The sequence below is a fragment of the Miniopterus natalensis genome, chromosome 1 (genome assembly GCF_054644295.1).
Source record: "Miniopterus natalensis isolate mMinNat1 chromosome 1, mMinNat1.hap1, whole genome shotgun sequence".
NCBI classification, from domain to species: domain Eukaryota; kingdom Metazoa; phylum Chordata; class Mammalia; order Chiroptera; family Miniopteridae; genus Miniopterus; species Miniopterus natalensis.
In genome coordinates this window covers 167,891,976-167,909,171 of record NC_142081.1, presented here as the reverse complement: position 1 = coordinate 167,909,171, position 17,196 = coordinate 167,891,976, and the positions used below count along the sequence as shown (strand labels likewise).

Sequence of the window (17,196 nt, the reverse complement as noted above, 5' to 3'; positions counted from 1 at the left end):
AGGCACGTAAGGTGGACCGAGGGCGGAGAGCGCCGGGCCCGGTGCCCGCGCCGGGAACTGTGCGGGAGTCTGCGGCTGGGCCGGGGCGCGGGCGGGGCCGCCCATCCCGCGGCCTCTGCTCACCTGGGGGGGCGGGGGGAGCGCGGGGGGAGCGGGGCGGGGGCCTCGGGGCCACGGGGGGGGGGGGGCCCTTTGTTTGACGAACCCTGCGGGGGAGCCCGTGGAGCAGCCCGCGCGGTGCCTCCTCCGAGCGCTCGCCGAGCTCTAGGCGGAGCCCGAGCGCGCTCCAGATCCGGGTTTTCCGGGCTCCCGTCCCCGCGCCCCCTCCCCGCTCCCCGCGCCCGCCCGCCGCCGCTCATTCCGGCCTCGGCTCGGCCCGGCTGCACCCGCCGCGCAGGCTGTGCGGCCCCGACCGGCTCTCGCAGCGCCGCCCGCTCGCCGGCCCCGCTCGCCCTGCCCCGGGAGCGGGGATGCGGATGCTGCCGCCGGCCCCGGTGGAAGCTGCCGCGGCCGCCGGCTGCCCCGGGACGGCCCGTCGCCTCCGCCCCGCCAGCGGCCGCCGCTGCCGCCCGTGACTCGCCCCCTCTGTCTCCTCGCCTCCCGCCCGGCGGTGCGCGCGGGCTGCGCGGTCGCTCGGCCGGCTCCGCGGGCGTGCGCGGGAGAGCGCGCGGGGAGAGTGCGCGTCCGGGGCGCGCGAGCCGCCGCCGCTCGGCGAGTCGAGGAGAGAAAGAGCCGCGGCGGCGGCGCGGAGCGCGGGGCCGCGCCATGAAGCCCCCCCCGCGCGCGCAGCTGTCCAGACCGGCCGGCGAGCTAAGCGGCCAGCCCGGGGCTCGGGGCTCCGCGCCCCGCCACGCAGCCCTCGGAGGCCGGGCGCCGCCGCTGAGCCCCCGGGAAGGAGTTTGCGGGGCCCGCGCTCCGGCTCCTGGCGCAGGTTGCGGGAGCGAAAGGAGACCCTCGGCGGGGAGCGAACCCCGAGCGGAGGAGGGGGGCGGTAGGCGGAGAAGCCACCCCGGCCTCGCGGCTCCCCCGCCCGTTCCCTCGCCGCCGCCCCCAGACCGAAGGGGGAGACGAGGAGGAGCAGGAGCGGGGCGCGGTGGGGGCGCCAGGCGCAGGGACCGGCTGGGGGATGGTGCGGGGCTTTCCGTGCCTCCGGCGGCGTCTTTCCCTGGGCGGCGGGAGCGGCGGCCCCGCGCTGCCTGCCGCAGGTTAGCCGCTGCCGCTCGGGCCCCTCGGCCGCGCTGGGGACGCGGCTCGACTCCGAAGTTGTGCAACTGCGGGCGGCGAGGGACACCGAACCCCTCTGTCTGGACTCGGGCCCCCCCTTGGCGTGTGCGAGGCCAGGAGGCGAGGAGGAGGACCGGCGTGTGGGGCCCCCCGCGGCCGCGTAGCCGGAGGAAGGGGACGGGAGAGACTTTCTGCGTTTCCCGGCCGGGTCTCCGCCCTCCCGCCGCCGCCTCTGCGCGCCGGGGACGGCTGCGGGCCGCGTGTGCGGCGCCTTCGCCGGCGCGGGCGGCCTCTTGCCCCGCGCTCCATGGCTGGATTGTGGACACGGCGCCCGGCTGCAGGTTGTTGAGCCACTGATGGGACGATCCCAGGGACCCGCGGCCACGAGAGGTAATTTATTCTTCCTACTTCCCAACTGTGCTGACCGGCGTCCGCGGGGCGGGCGGCCGGGGAGGGTGCGGGATTCACGCGCATCACCCCCACTCACTCCCGCACGCACACTCCTCCGGTCGCGATGCGGGCGCTGCCGGGCGCTGGGGCTGCGCGGGTCTGAGGCTCTCCCAGCTCCCGGGCGATGGGGCGGCCGAGCGGGATGAGGGGAGCGCAGAGCAGGCTCCCTCGCAGCCCAGACCGCTGGGGAGCAGGACCGCTGCGCGCCCCGGGGGTTCTCCCTCCTCTCTCGCTCCGGTGCCCCCCTCGGGAGGGGGCTGAAAGCAGACCCGGGGGCGCCTGCTCTCCGCCTGCCCGGAGCCGGTGCCGCTGGAGGCGGGAGGACCGACAGACACCGCGTGAGGAGCTGGGCTTGGGGCTTACAGGGACTGCAGGGTGGCCCGCCCGCCGCGACCCTCCCTGGACACCTGCCTGGAGCATCCTTGGCCGCGTTTGCCCGTGTCGCGCCCCCGAGTCGCGCAGCCGAGCTGCGTCCCCGCACCCCGCCTGCTGCGTCCCCTTCACGGCGGTGTGGCTCAGACGCGCTCGCCAGGCTTTGTTAGGCGGCTTGGTTGGAGAAAGGTGCCACTTTCTTGGGTGGCCCGAGGCGGCGCGGTGTTGGGAGAGGGCACGGGTTGGGGGGGTGCTTTTGCAGGAACCCGGGTGGCGGGGGCGCTGGGGCGGGATGGGCAGAGTCCTGATGGCCGCGGTCCGCTGGGTTACAGGTAGGAGGGCAGGCGCCCCGGCGCTTCCCGCGGGAGAAGGGGAGGCTCCAGGCTGCCTCGGAGCGGGGGTGCCCCGGCGCCCTGGCCGCTGGAGCTCAGGAGCTAAGCGAGCCCCCCCCCCCGTCTCGCGGCAGTGTAGGTGGGTGGGCGTGTGTGTCGGGGGCCACCTCCAGGCAGGGGGTAGTTGGCGGCGGTGCCGCGTGTGCGTGTCTGTGTGTGCGTGTGCGTGTGCGTGCGCTCAGGGGATGGCAGAGCTGATGCTACTTGAGCTGAGCTTGCTTATCAGAATCGCTTGGGATCCGCTTAACTGGAAAATCTGGTTTGAGGAGGCCGCGGGGGCCCAGAGGTTCGCGGGGAAGCCTCGCGTGTCCCCTTCCCCCCGGCGAGGAGCACCTCCGCGGGGCGCGCGAGTCCCTGGCGCAGCTCCCGGCGCGCCCCAGCTTGGCCCTGGGGAGGGCAGGGGCTAGTGTAGCCATCCCTCCGGCAGATCGGAATGACCGAGTGAAGCCGGCGTCACCCCCTGCTCCCCGGGATTTTCTGGCCACTTTCCTCGCCCAGAGAGAAACACGCGCTGCTTTATTTATGGGCAGAGATGCCCTGGCCGCTGGGCGATCTCGAGGCGAGCGAGCCGCCGGTGTCTCCGCCCCGCGCCGGTGTGCGATCCGCCCGCGGTGGCTCGAGCCGGGTAAACAACGGCGAGGGCGCCGCCGCCTCCCCCAGGTCCCCCGCCGCCTGCTGCGCCGCTTTCCTGGGTGGATTACTCATTAGGAAGTGGAAGGCTCCTTGCGCCTCTGACTTCACACCCTTCCAGCCGGCTGCTGGGGAAATGAGGCGACGACGCGCAGACCCTGGCAGGAAGGGAAAACTGCCTCCTGCGTTCGGCGGTCTGCTAATTCAGTGTCATGTGGGCCAGCAAAACTAGTTAAAGAATGCCGGTTTAGCATCCACAGGCTCTCCTTTAGTAATTTTTCATTTGGAGAATGTTCTTTATTTCCCTATGAGATTAAACAGAATTTAGCCAGATTTCCCTGGTACATTTTTCAGTCTGTGATGGTACTAAATGACCTGGAGCTCCTAGCGCTCAGTTTGTCTGCAGGTGGATTACACATGGAATTGCCAGCTCTTCTATAGTATCACCCAGAGAGGTTTTCACATAATTTGTGTAGAAGTTAAAAGGAAATTTGCCTTGAAATATCTCTTAGCTTTGTTTCACACTTTTTTTTTTTTTTTTTTTGGTAACCAGAGCAAGGGTTAACAGTGTACAAAGATAAACAGTTTTTAAAAAGTTGAAACTGCTTTTTTAGTTTCAATAATTAAAAGATTAAATTCCTTAGTTGTAGATTAGCTCTGACTGCTTTGTTGTTTGTTGCAAGTGGCTCTGTTCTGTTTTGTTTTAAAAATGTAGTACTGTAAATGTAAAAGGGTACTTTGTTTCTAGATACCAGAATTTCTGCATTTTTTCCTTTTTAAGATCTTCACTTCTTGAAAAAACTTAGGTTTCAAAAAAAAATAAAATAAAAAAAGGAATACAGAATCACTGATGCCTGATTTTCATTGTTGTATTTTTATGAGGTATTGCTAGTGGTGGTCATCTTAAAATAAAACTTAGAGAACTGTGATTCAATTCACAGAAATCTAACTTCATATATTTGTTTCATTTCTAGAGGGCATGTGTTAAAGTCTTTACACTTGCAGATATTTCTGCACATTAAAGAATACTTGTCCTCTCATTTTAGAAGATCTAATCGCCATGATTCCAAGTCCTTACATTAGAAGATTTGATCAGATCTGTTCTTTGTTTCCTAGCAGCATGTTTCCTAGCAGTCGTACATTCCACAGGTCCTGATGTCATTAGGACTGTGTCTGTCAGTGTACTGTGCTGTCCTTAGCTGAAGGTGAATGTGTCCGAGTGCTTGACTGCCATCCCATAGCACTTCTTTATCTTTAAATACCCAGTAACCTGCTCCATTGGTGTATATGGTTAACTGGACTATTTCTGTGAACTCCGGGTAAAAGGAATGATTAATACCAAGGTTTATGTGAACTATTTAAATCTTTTAGATAGACATGTTAGGTCGCATCAGGCATCCCTGGCCTGAAGAGTGATAAGCCAACATGTGATTTGTCCGATGGGTAAATGCTTCTAATGTCTCATTTTAAGTTGTTTGTTCTGATTATCCTTCAGATTTGAGAGCTCTGCTCAAAATATGAATGGAGGGTCTTTTAGAAATGATTTTCTTTATAATGATCTTACATTTTGGAGATTTAACTATTCCTTTTCACTGGGACTGATGGTATGAGATTTACTGGCTCCAGCTACTGTGCCTGGCATTGTTTCTGGTGATTAGGAAAGGCACAGTTCTGATTCCTTGGTTAACTATAGCCAAGGAAATCCTAAGTAGAAAATTCAAAAAGCTTATACAGTCAAAAGGATTGAAGTTAGTCAAGTAATGCACACAATGCTGAACTGAATTGTTTTTCAGATTTCATTTGTACTGCTTTAATTGCTGGTTTAAACTGTCTTTGAAAAGGGCTCCCAAATAGGAGTGACAGTTACTGCTAGAAGTGGGGCATTTTTGCCCAGAATTAGGAAAGCTGGTTGTGATTTTTGTATGTAAGAACAAAGAGTGATCTTGAGAAGTGCTCTACAGCCTTAATTTCGCATGGTATGGCTAGAGCAGTGGGACTTAGAGGGAGATGCTCTTTCCTTAAATTTTGCAAATGGCTATTTTCCCTTTGCTTTCTTAGATTTGTATTACATTCAAAATAGGCACTAGCTCACACAGACAGAAGCCGTATTGTAATTCAGCATTTGTTTGCCTTCAAGGACATATTTATGCTTAGATTACTATTGCATTGATGCCTTTTTCTTTTATGCAAATGCATTTCTTTATAGAATACCCTATTTTATAATAAAATGCAGAACATTCAAATATGAGTAAGGTTCTTCTGACATTTCCCCTTTGTTATCGTGTGTGTGTGTGTGTGTGTGTGTGTGTGTGTGTGTGTGTGGTTAGGGAGCTGTTCATCAGTGGGGAGAGAGAAACAGATTTTTTGTTCATTGAGATTTTGATATTGATCTTTATTAGCCAGTTTGAGAAAGTAGGTAAGTATGCCTCTTGCTATCAATTATGAGTCCTAAGATGTATGTATTTTCCCCAATCATTTAATGTCATTACCCTGGTCTGAGTGTCTATGTGGCCCAATTAAAAGAACCCTACTACTGCATAGACAGCCAGGTGTAATTTTTTTTTTAGGATTGTGAAGTGTGTTCATGTATTCATAAATACAAAATACATTAAATATTAGCTGTCCTACTCTGAATTAACAGCGAACTAACTTCACTGTTTTTAGGGAGTGGGTGAAAGGGTGAGAGTTCCTCCTATATTTGATCATGACAGATTCTGTTGATGTTAATAACTTATGTCTTGTTCATGTCTCGTTAACACTGAAAATAATTTAATATTAACAAATTTCTTCATAAGAGTGACTGCATGTATTAGAAGTTAACATTTGGTCCATATCATTCAAGAATTTAAATTGAATATTGTTAGTGATAACGTTATTTATTATGAAAATTATCTTTGGGATGGAAAAATAAATCACCCAACTGAATATTTATGTCTGGTAAAACTTCTGTGTCAGTTATTTTGTAGGGCAGACTACCTCCTCTTTTCAGTTTGTGTTCTGGGGAAACCTGTGAGTCCCTAAAACCGTCTCAGCTCTGTCAAGAGAAAACATTGTCATAGTAATGCTAAGATGTCATTTGCCTTTCCCTCTCATACTTTAATAAGTGTGCAGTGGAGTTTTCCAGAAGGTACATGATCTCCGATGACATCATCACTCTGATGGTATATGGCCTGTGTGCTTGTGTTGAAGATTTCCCCAGTTTAGCCCTGGCCGGTTTGGCTTGGTGGTTAGAGCATCAGCCTGTGGACCAAAGAGTCTTGGGTTCGATTCCTGGTCAAGGGCACATACCTGAGTTGCGGGTTTGATTCCGTGGCCCCAGTTGGGGCGGAGGCAACCATTCTGTGTGTCTCTGTCATATTGATGTTTCTCTCTCTCTCTCTCTCCTTCCCTTCTACTCTATCTAAAATAAATAAATAAATGAATTCCCCAGTTTAACTATTATGGATACATAAATATTGATAGTTATAACCAACACAATTCAAAGTTGCTTTGGGTCATCAATTTTTAAGCATGTAAGAGGGTGTTGGGACCAGAGAGCCTAAGAACCGCTGCTAATGACTTTTCCAAGGTCTGCCTCCTTGCTCTTATCAGTCTTACCCCATTTAACCATGTAAGAAGCCATCCAGGATGAGAAAACAAGTGGGTTTTTCAAGTTTTAAAAAGACAAAGCAGGTTGGAAATTTTATTACTTATCTGACATTTTCATTATTTTCTACCCAACATAGAAAGCTTGCCTTTAACTGTTTTGCTCCCCAGTTAGTGAAACTGAAACTTTAAATCTGCCAGGTCTCCAGCCTGGTGTCCCAACAGTAGCACAGGAGCTACTGGGAAAATTTAAAACCTAGGCCCGGGTCTTGATATCCTGCTATCTGGAGAGACAGAATGCTGTGGTGGTGAAGAGATGGGGCGCCATGGTGTGCCCAGGTTTGATAAATTATTTGACTTTGGGCAACATACCAGATCTCTCTACTCCTCAGTTTCCTGATACGCTTTCATGCGTATAACAGTTGTACCTAATTCATAGGTTGTTGTGAAGATTTCATGGGAAAATATATGCAGAGCGCTCCAAACAGTTCTGGGCACGCAATACATAGGCAGGTCTTTGCTGCTGTCATTATTATTATCATTATTATTATTTACTAGGTCTCATGAGGGCCCCAGGAAACATTAATCAATGCCCCATGTGAGTCAGATATGTAGTTACGTTTCAACTCATTGCCTTAGTGCATGTCTTAAAATGCTATTAAATTTGAAATTTTCATACAAAGGTAGTAATCTTGCCTTTCTTTTTACCCTCCCACTTTAAAACTGATGAAGCGTTGTTGGGATTTTTTTTTTTTTTTATACTATGAGTTAATAAAATACCTTTCTTAACTTGGGCTAAGTTTGCAGTTGGATAGAGTATGAATGCCCAATTAAAACTAGATTTCAAAGAACCTAATTGAATATTTATGTGTCTTGGGAATTATTAGGGAGGAAATCACTTTTCTGAAGTGATATCAGGACGACTCACTACACTCTTAGTCTGCTAATCACTGTCTACGCATCGCAACAGGCCGTTTTCAGGGAAGATCCATGAGGTAATTACACACTGCCGGTCAGTGTGTTTGTGCGCGGTAAGATGCCTGATGAGTGACGAGCTCCCACACAGAGATTAGCTTCACTGGATACTCAAGTTTCAGTGTGAGCTGTAAACTTCTGAATGGGACTTTGACATCTATTGGAAAACTTTAGAGATATCATTATAAGTTTTATGTATATATGGTGTCCCCCCCAAAATGTATACATACTTTAACAGCTGGTAACTTCCTTAATTTTCACTCCTTTTCAGTGTTAACAAACACTGACCTGGTAATCATTCTAAGTGTGTATACGTGTTTTTGGGACACCTTGTGTATGTGTCCCATGGCTGGCTACATACTTCCCTTTTACCCACCGCAGTGACATTAGTATCGCAGCGCTTGTCTTTCACTGCACTTTGGTGAATCCCGATTTACAGTTGTAGAAACAGAAGTGCACTCCTCAGATGGGCGTAGCTGGGTGCTGTCCCTAGTTATGAAGTTGTCAGGAATGGCCTCTGGCATGACAGACACTGGAATACAGTCCCAATTCCGTACCCCCTGGCTCTGTCGGCTCTGTCTGTACAGTGGAGGCCGTGACATCTGCGTTGCTGGTTTGGGGTGAGGAACCGGAGGTGAACAGGAATGTATGTACCTGACGGATCGAGCGCTTGATGAATGGTCCCTGTCGTTATTAGTCATCGTATTATTAGAAATGTCCTTAACCACTGTTTTTGAGAACATTTAGCTAAATCAAATATTATTTTCTTACTTGAAGAGTTCTTGGTTAGTATGAAAGTCCATAGCGTTTTCTTAAGCAGCCGAGAAAGGTTTCACGTTTTTTTGTCTTTCCCATTTTCCTTTCCTCTCTTCTTTTTTAACCTTTTGTACAGTACCTGTTTCTGAGCTCTTAATCTTAAAAAATTATGCTCGGCTACTAATTCCCCACCCAAAATAATAATCCTGACAGGAAAATATTTTTGACAGCCACCAAGTGCTGTGTCTGAAGACTGACTTTAAATCAGGTATAAAATGAAACTAGCAATTTAACTGAAGACATTTTAAATTAGACTCCTGATCATCTTTTCACATGGCCTCAGCAGCTCTTTAAGTTTAAATGCATCAGAATTATATACAGTGTTGTCACCAAATCAAGCCATCATAAACTTTAAAATTTAAGGATTCTAATACCTTTAAAAGATTTATAATTCCAAAATTCATGTCTTCGTAAGAGTGCTATAAATGCAGATGGCCCCTTAAAATTCAGATCCCAGAGTTGCCTTCAAGACTACAAGTGTGGGAAAGCTCATAAATAAGTCTAAATTTCAGAATTAACATCTGTGTTTCAGTGACAATAGCCAATAAGAGAAGTTCCTAGAATGTGTGACTTCTACCTATTGTTGGCCAGCATTTATGTTAAAATGGAAAGAGTGTACAGCATGGTAGGTGGGGAAAATGAATGCAAGAATAAGCTGCACATTGGACAGCTGACTTGCTAAATTGTACGCGACTTAAGTGTCTTGAAGTGTGATTCAAGAAACTGAAAGTCAAGTAGAAAGGCCCCCCCTTTGGTCCGAGTGTGCTGCTCCCGCCGCCAGCAGCCCGAGCCGGCGGGGATGGGACAGGCTCCAGCCCAGTTTTTGATGTTCCGCGTGGGTGGGTAACCTGAATACTAAACTGCGTTCCATTGACAGCTGACCCTGTAAGAGGGTTTTCAGCAGTCTCTGGTTTTGTTTCGGTTTCTTTCCTTTTTTCCTTTCCTCAAAACTCTTCTAAACGCTTTTGGGTGAGAGGAATTGGTCCCGATGGTCACCTTTTGCATGAGATTTTTATATCTGGCAAGAATGGCAGGGCTCAACTGGTTTGCATTTATCTCTCTGTTTTTTTTTTCAAATTTTCAGTGTTTTTGATTTGTCAATGGCTGATGGTGGTTGTCTGAACCTTGACTCAGAATACTGATCATGACTTCAAGGAGTGGACAAAGAGTCTATTGAGAAATAGCTTTGTGTTAACATGAGGCATGTGTATATCTAGACTTCCTTTTTTATATTGACTTTAATCTGTCAAGTTTTGATCATATTAACTGTAGTGGACTTTAGAAGAAGACCTCAGGCAACCATTTTCTTCTAAAACAATACACAATCTTGCTTTCTTTTTTTAATTTTAGGTATTTTCAGTTAAATTTTACTATAATTTTTAATAATTTTTATCTAAGACAGTTGAATATTATTTTACTGTCATTCCAGAATGTTGCGACATCTCAGATGTCATATGGACTTAAATTCAATTTACAAGATTTGGTAGATTTGAGGTAATTTATTACTTCTTTTAACTGCAACTAGCTTTAGACCAAATGATTAATTTATAGCGAGGTTATTGTTTTTCTCACTTAAAGACTCTTGGTGAAGGATGGAGGTTTACCTAGGCATCAAAAAATAAATAAATAAAATAAAAATAAAAATAAAAGTAGCACCTGAGTACCGCTAGGATTCTGCTCCAGTTTCATGTCCGTACCCACTTTTCCTTCCCTCTGCCTACTGGATTCTTTCCCTTTCACCACAGTCTGAATCGGGTCCCAGTTTTAGATCCGCCTGTTATCACCAGCTTAGTGGAGTTGGTGAGGGGGTTGTGGTCCCCTGTGGATGGACAAATAGCTTGAACGAGGAAAGGCTCAATTAGGAGGGCCATCGTGAACACAGAAGTAGGAAGAGGGGCTGATAAAACCTGCTTGTCCACCACAGTAATCCTTTGTTAACCGAGACAGATCAGGCATCAGAAGAATCGGTTAGGAAAACCATTACACATGGGTCTACTCTTTTCCTGTAATTTGCCGAAGTGATCTTGGAAAATGTCTTCTTCCTCACTTGACCCAGAAATCCTAACAAAAGCACGCAAATCAAGGGATTCAGCTCTTCAGTTTGAAAAATACCGATGCAACTCCCCAACTTATCAAAGAGGCTGTGCATATGTAAAAAACCACCAAATATCTGAAATATGTCATTTGCGTAAGCAGCATGTGCCATTCCATCCCATGATGGTGGAGGTGCCACTGTACAATGAAGTACCAGACGGGCACTGGACACCGGGTTGGTGGCACACAGTGCTGAATTTTTGCTGCTTGTGCTTAAAAAAGCAGAGAGTAATTCTGATTTTTCAGGTTTAAATGTGGATTATTTAGGCATTGAGTACCTCCAGGTGAACAAAGCCCCTAAGATATATCATTGGTCATAGAGCTCTTGTTTGAATTGAATTGTGTGAGCTCCACCAGCCACATTACGATGGTGCTTATTGAAAGGAGAAAATTGTGGCTAAACCAGAAGTGGAGGTTGCACAGAAAAAAAAAGTTATCCCAGAAGAAACTAAAGAAACAGAAACTTACTGAATAAGAATAAATGCAGCATAAAGAAAATGCAGATAGAAGTAAAAGCACACAAAATAGGCTTGGAGAGATGACTCCATCTATCTGAGATATCTAATTATTGTACTTGTTATTTCATGCTACTAATGGGCATATGTGTTTATTCAAGTTAATCTTATGTTTAGAGGCAGAATTCTCAAAAGTACATCAAGTAGAAAATTTCAAATAAGTGACTATGGATAACTTTGTTAGCTGCCTAAGGATTCCAGTGAAAATATACTTCAGTCTGTCCAGTGATAGTGCTGTTCAAGTGGCAGACGTCTAATATGGATCCATTATTACAAAAACTAGAGTCTGGGTAGTATTTCATGCTGATGCTTGACCAGCCACGGTAAAATGGTGAGTTAGAGGCATTATTTGTATATGTTGGGAAACCTCCTGAATTTATTGTCTTTTATATTTTGCTTTGTTCACAAAATTGTGTTGACTTTTCATTTTTATTTTTAAGTACCAACCCAATATAAATAGTGATACATAAGATACTTTGGCATAATTTTAAAGGTTAGTAGAAACCTTAATTAGCAGTCCCATGTTCCTCTCTTATGGTTGCAAGTCCTGGAGAAAGAAAGAGCACCAAGAATTAGTGGGCTGTCAACATTGTATTTTTATGATTTGACATTATTAAGCAAACTTTGCGAGTATTTCTTTTTTTAGGTGCATTTGATTAAATGTGTGATCTTATCTTGGCGAAATAGCCTGCTGGGCTTCCGGCAGTAGTGTTCAGAAATGAAATTTGCTTAGAGCCTCTGAGCAGACATTTATGCAATGAGACCTTTCCTGAATAATGGATGATAGTGAGATTGCAGTGGTATGCATGTGTGTTTCCTTCCTTGAATATAGGGGTGTTGAGATAGAACAACAACAGAAAAGTAATGGGGTATGAAAGAAAACATTAGGTTTATAAATGAGAACTTAACCTACTTTATTACAAATGAATGTTCCGTCTGTGTGAGGGGCTCATAGCATCAGTGTCAGAGGACAGTATGCTAGTCCACCTGCTTTGTGTTAATAACCTTTCTGTGTTACTTCCTTCCCTGCTACTCTCTCTCAGTTCGGTAGATACTGTCCTGGAATTTCTGCAGCTGTCCCAGTGTACATCACTTATGCATGCTTTTCTGATCCTACTTTAGTGCTACTAATAGCTGAACTTCGATTCCCATTCATTCTTCCCAATGCCTCTTGTTTTACATTTGAACAATCATAATTTAATAGTTTTATTTCTGATTATAGCATGTGCTCATGTTGAATAATTGTGAAATATAGAGATACACAAAGCCAAAAGAGAAATCATCCAATATAACATTATATAGTGGTACCTCACATTGCTCACAGAGATTATCTCACACGTATTTTTACCTTGGTTAGCCATGGATTTTGTTCATGTAATATCTCTGCTTTATGTATGCGTGTTTTGTTTTTGTGGAATTGAGGTTAAACTATATCTGTACATTTTTATAATTCTCTCCAATTTCCCAGTGGCATTATTTTTTGAAAGCATCCTTTTTAACATTGTAAAATATTTCATCATGTGGATATGCTATGGTTTATTTAAAATTTCTTTAATTCATGTAGGTTGTCATAGTTTGCAAGGATAAGCAATGTAAAGCTTGGCCTATCCTCTGGTGATTTCTGTAGCACAGATTCCTTGAAGTACAATTACTGGGACAAGAGTAAATAATTACTTTGACTTTAAGTACCAGTTGACAGTGATTCCCGAGCATCATTGTCCTCTGTGTATAACTGGTCCTCCTAACTTTTTGGAAATTTTTAAGAATGCTAACTCTCAGTCATGTATAGTTTGTAAAGACTAGTAACTTCATAATGGTTTGATAATTCTTAAGAATTACTAACTCATATATATCAATGTATAAAAGCCGAGATCAGTAAAATAGTAGTAAAAAATAAAATTTACTGCCTATTAACATTTAAATGGGACAGTGCCTAATGTCTTTGAATTTAACATAATATTAAAATAAAACTATACAATGAAACTGATTTATGAAGAATTAAGAAGTCTGCCATCCACTTTACGCCCCCATAAACTTTCAGAGCAGTTTAGTTCTCTGCTCTGAATGAGCCTCTTACCTCCTGAGTTCATCTAAAACGTGGACTTAAAGTTCTTTACCAATCTCTTGTGGAACAAGAAAATTGGTGGGCTTTGTTCAGGCAATTCTAAATGTCTTTTTTTTTTTAAATATATCTTTATTGATTTCAGAGAGAGCAAAGGAGAGAGAGAGAGAGGGAGAAAGAGAAACATCAATGATGAGAGAGTCATTGATGGAGCCCGCAACCCGGGCATGTGCCCTGACCGGGAATCGAACCGCGATCGCCTGGATCCTAGGTTGATGTTCAACCTCTGAGCCATGCCTGGCCGGGCAGGCAATTCTAAAATTTAACTATAAAAGTAGTAAATTGCCAATAAACACATTTATCATAATTGAAGGTACTCTATAGAAGGAGAGAGAGGTCAGTAAAGAAAAGTAGACTAAACAGAACATTGTGGCTCATAATTAGTGAGCGTGCACTCTGCTTTTGCTAAGTGTGAGTTCAGTTAGAGATCTGTCCATAGACAGCAGGAGCGAGGTACAAAATACGAGCTGTTCAGTAGCTTATAAGTCAAATGGAAAAGGGAAACAGCAGGTGTGTAATGTGACTTTTTTTGTTTTGTTTTCTTTAATCCGCACCCAAGGATATTTTTTCCATTGCTTTTAGGGGAGAGTGGAAGGGGGGGAGAGAGAGAGAGAGAAACATCGATGTGAGAGAGACACGTCGGTGGGTTGCCTCCCGCACCCACCCCAACCAGGGCCAGGGATTGAGCCTGCAACTGAGGTATGTGCCCTTGGCCAGAATCGAACCCGGGACCCTTCAGTCCACAGGCTGACGCTCTCTCACCTCGATGTTTCTCTCTCTGACTCCCTTCCACTCTCTGAAAAGCAATGGAAAAAGTATCCTCCAGTGAGGATTAAAGAAAACAACAAAATGAATAAATAAAAAAAAAACACAAAACATTTTTACAGTAATGCAGTACCTACTGCATTTGATTTCATTAGTTCATTCTCTTGCCAAAGAGACTAACGGTTCCATTTTAAACATCTTTGCGATGTCTGCTTTAAGGTATGCTTCCAGCACTCAGACAGGAAGCCCATTCTTACTTCCCTTTTTATAGTTTCTTTACATCTGCATCAGAACATATTTATAGAACAGGTTTAATGCTCGATTAATAAATGAGTGTCCAGGAGCATGAACGTACTTTATGGACCTAGAAGAAACAACTGGATGTGAACGCAGCTTTTGCAGTTACTGTTGCAGGATCAATTCAAGTGCCCTTGAAAACTGCTCCGTACCTGCCTGTGGAATAGTACAGGCATCGAAGGCATCTGAAAAGGCACACACTGGCACACTCATTTCTTCAAAAAACAATTTAAAATATTTTTAAGAATTTAAAAATTTCCCCATTTGCTAATCAAGAGATACAAATTTTCATTTATGCAAGATGGGTAATTTCTAGAAACCTGCTGCAAAATACTGTTCCTGTAGTTAACAGTATTGTATTGTACACTCATAAATCTGTTAAGAGGGTAGTCCTCATGTTAAGTGTTTTTACCACAATAAAAATAAAATAAAAATAAAATAAAAATAAAATTAAGTTGTCAAGAATCGTGGTAACTTACCCAGAGGGACGTGGTTGGCTTATAGCTTCTGCTGCCTTCTTTCCAGGCATTTCTGACTTGCCCTGGAGGGTCCCCGTTTCTGATTTTAGGCCTGGCATTGTCACTAAGTAGCTGCATCACAGCAATCATGCAACTTTAGTTTCTTTTGTACCTAGGGGATAGGACTGGGATCTCTTTATCTGTAAAACAGCCCTGAGATAAAATGAAATGGTAAAGCTCGTTACAGTACATTACCTCTTCTTGCAAGTTAGACATTTTTGTGTGTAAAGGTTTAAAAAAGAAATTTACATGAAGTTATTTTACATTCTTTAAAAACATTGAGTTTCTAATGAGTGTCTTTCACATTTCTCTACATTATACAGGATGTCCCCCAAAAATGTATAAACACTTTTACAGCTGAGAGCTTAGTTTTGAAAGTGAAATGTATTTTAATAAACACTGCCTTTATAATTAATTATTCAAAGGGCGTGTATACACTTTTGGGACACCCTATATTTCTCTACTATTAAGGGTACTAATACTTTTAAAAAAAACACACAATAAATGATTATAGGAGTTTATATAGTTTCTTATATCAGCTTTCTTTTTCTTATGCTTAGAGATCAAGTAAATTCTATGCCCAGGGTTTTGGGTCCAGGGTATGGTTATCTTAGATAAAGGCAATTACAGTATCTTGTTTATAAAGCAGAAGTGTATGCATTGAATATCAAACACTCACTGCTCCCCTTTATTTAGTTACATAAAATTATTACCTATTAAGGTTTAAGGACTAACTTGCATTTAGTTCTACATTAAATGATTTTTACTGAAAGTAATAAACACACATGTCAAGAAGTACAACATGCAGAATAAAATGTATATTGCTGAGAAGTAAAAAGTAGAAAGAGAGCCTAAGCTTGAGAGTCAGAAATGCATGATTTCCAGCCCTATCTCTCTTTGACCCAGAAAAAGTGACTCGGCCTCTCCATGCCTCAGTTTCCTCATGTGTAAAACGGGAATAATAATCCTTACCCTTCAGAGTTATAGTGAGGATTATATGAGATAATGTACTTAAAACATATAGCACACTGATAGCTCTTATTGTTTGCGTTAATTTTTTTATCTGTTGTTGAAATTGGTATCTTCTCCTAAATGGGCCTCTAAATTGCTTTTTCTGCAGTTCTCTAAAAACCAGCTTTGTTAAGTCATTAATTTTTTCATTCACTGTGTGTATGTTAGCACCAAAGGTCTGCAGGATGCTGGGGATATGGAACATAGCATGACAGAAAGAGCTTCTGATTTTATAGCACTTGCAAAATCATGGGAATAAAGAGATATTAAGCAATGTAGCTATCATTAATTATTTAGGTATAATTGTGGCAAGAGCTACAAAGGTCAAGCCCAGGATGCTGTGAGAGTTACAGCAGCAGGATCAGACCTTGTCTGAGCTGGAGTGAGAGGGACATGGAAATACATCCCAGATCAAATAACACTTGCACCGAGAGCAGAAGGTTGAGTAGGCAGCCCCAGAGAATGTGCTGGTTCACTGCTCCCTTCAAATTCTGTCATCGGAAGAGCTGATGCCAGCTCCAAGCATGTTCTCGTCAGGGAGGTTAATAGAGCTGAGTAAAGGGAAGAAAATTGAGCATAGTTGCCTTGATTTGGTGGTAAGGACAACACACCTTAGGTTTTCATTTTACAGAGGAAGTGAATTAACATAGGGAATGTTTTCATATTAGTTTCTTGCCTGTAGTATTCCATTTCAGCATGTCGTAAAATAAACAATTTGTTGACCATGAAGAATGATCAGACACTGTAGATCTGAGATGAGAATTCTTAAAATCTATATAGACATAGAAACCAAGATTTCTTAGTTTAGCTTTGGAGATACATATCTTTGTGTTTGTGACTGGGAGGGAGTTTGACTCCAGAAGGTTGGCTTCTATTCATTCATTTTTTTCTTTTTATTATTCAAAATATTACAGATGTCCCTTTTTCCCCCCATTGACCTCTTCCAGCACACATTCAACTCCCTGCCCAGGGCCTTCACCACACTGTTGTCTGTGTCCATGGGTTATGCATATAAGCATAGAGATTCGCTGGTTAATCTCTCCCTGCCCACCCGCCTGCCCTCCTCCCTTCCCTCTGAGATTCCCTAGTCTGATCCATGCTTCTGTGTCACTGAATCTGTTTTGTTCATCAGTTTATTATGTTCTTTTAGATTCCACTTATAAGTGAGATCATGTGATGTTTGTCTTTCTCTGCCTGGCTTATTTCACTCAGCATAATTTTCCCCAGGTCCCTCCATGCTGTCCCAAAGGGCACAAGATCCTTCTTCTTTACAGCTGCGTAGTATTCCATGGTGTGGATGTCCCACAGCTTTTTTATCCACTCACCTACTGATGGGCACCTGGGCTGTTTCCAGATCTTAGCTATTGTAAACTGTGCTGCTATGAACATCGGGGTGCATAAATTCTTTCTGATTAATGTTTCAGGATTCT

At 45.0% G+C, this 17,196-nt stretch overlaps 1 protein-coding gene across 6 annotated transcripts in view; it reads left to right on the top strand.

The window, feature by feature from the left end:
- Nucleotides 1–1,192: 1,192 nt before the first annotated feature.
- Nucleotides 1,193–17,196, top strand: part of ADGRL3 (adhesion G protein-coupled receptor L3) — a 697,726-nt gene continuing 681,722 nt past the window's right edge. For 4 of the 6 annotated variants that reach the window (XM_087827185.1, XM_087827178.1, XM_087827180.1 and 1 more), the window contains exon 1: nucleotides 1,195–1,614. The gene's annotated coding sequence lies outside the window, so the exon portion shown is untranslated. Of the gene's footprint in view, nucleotides 1,615–17,196 lie in introns of all 6 variants that reach the window. The other 2 variants (XM_087827196.1, XM_087827189.1) reach the window with 2 other exon arrangements.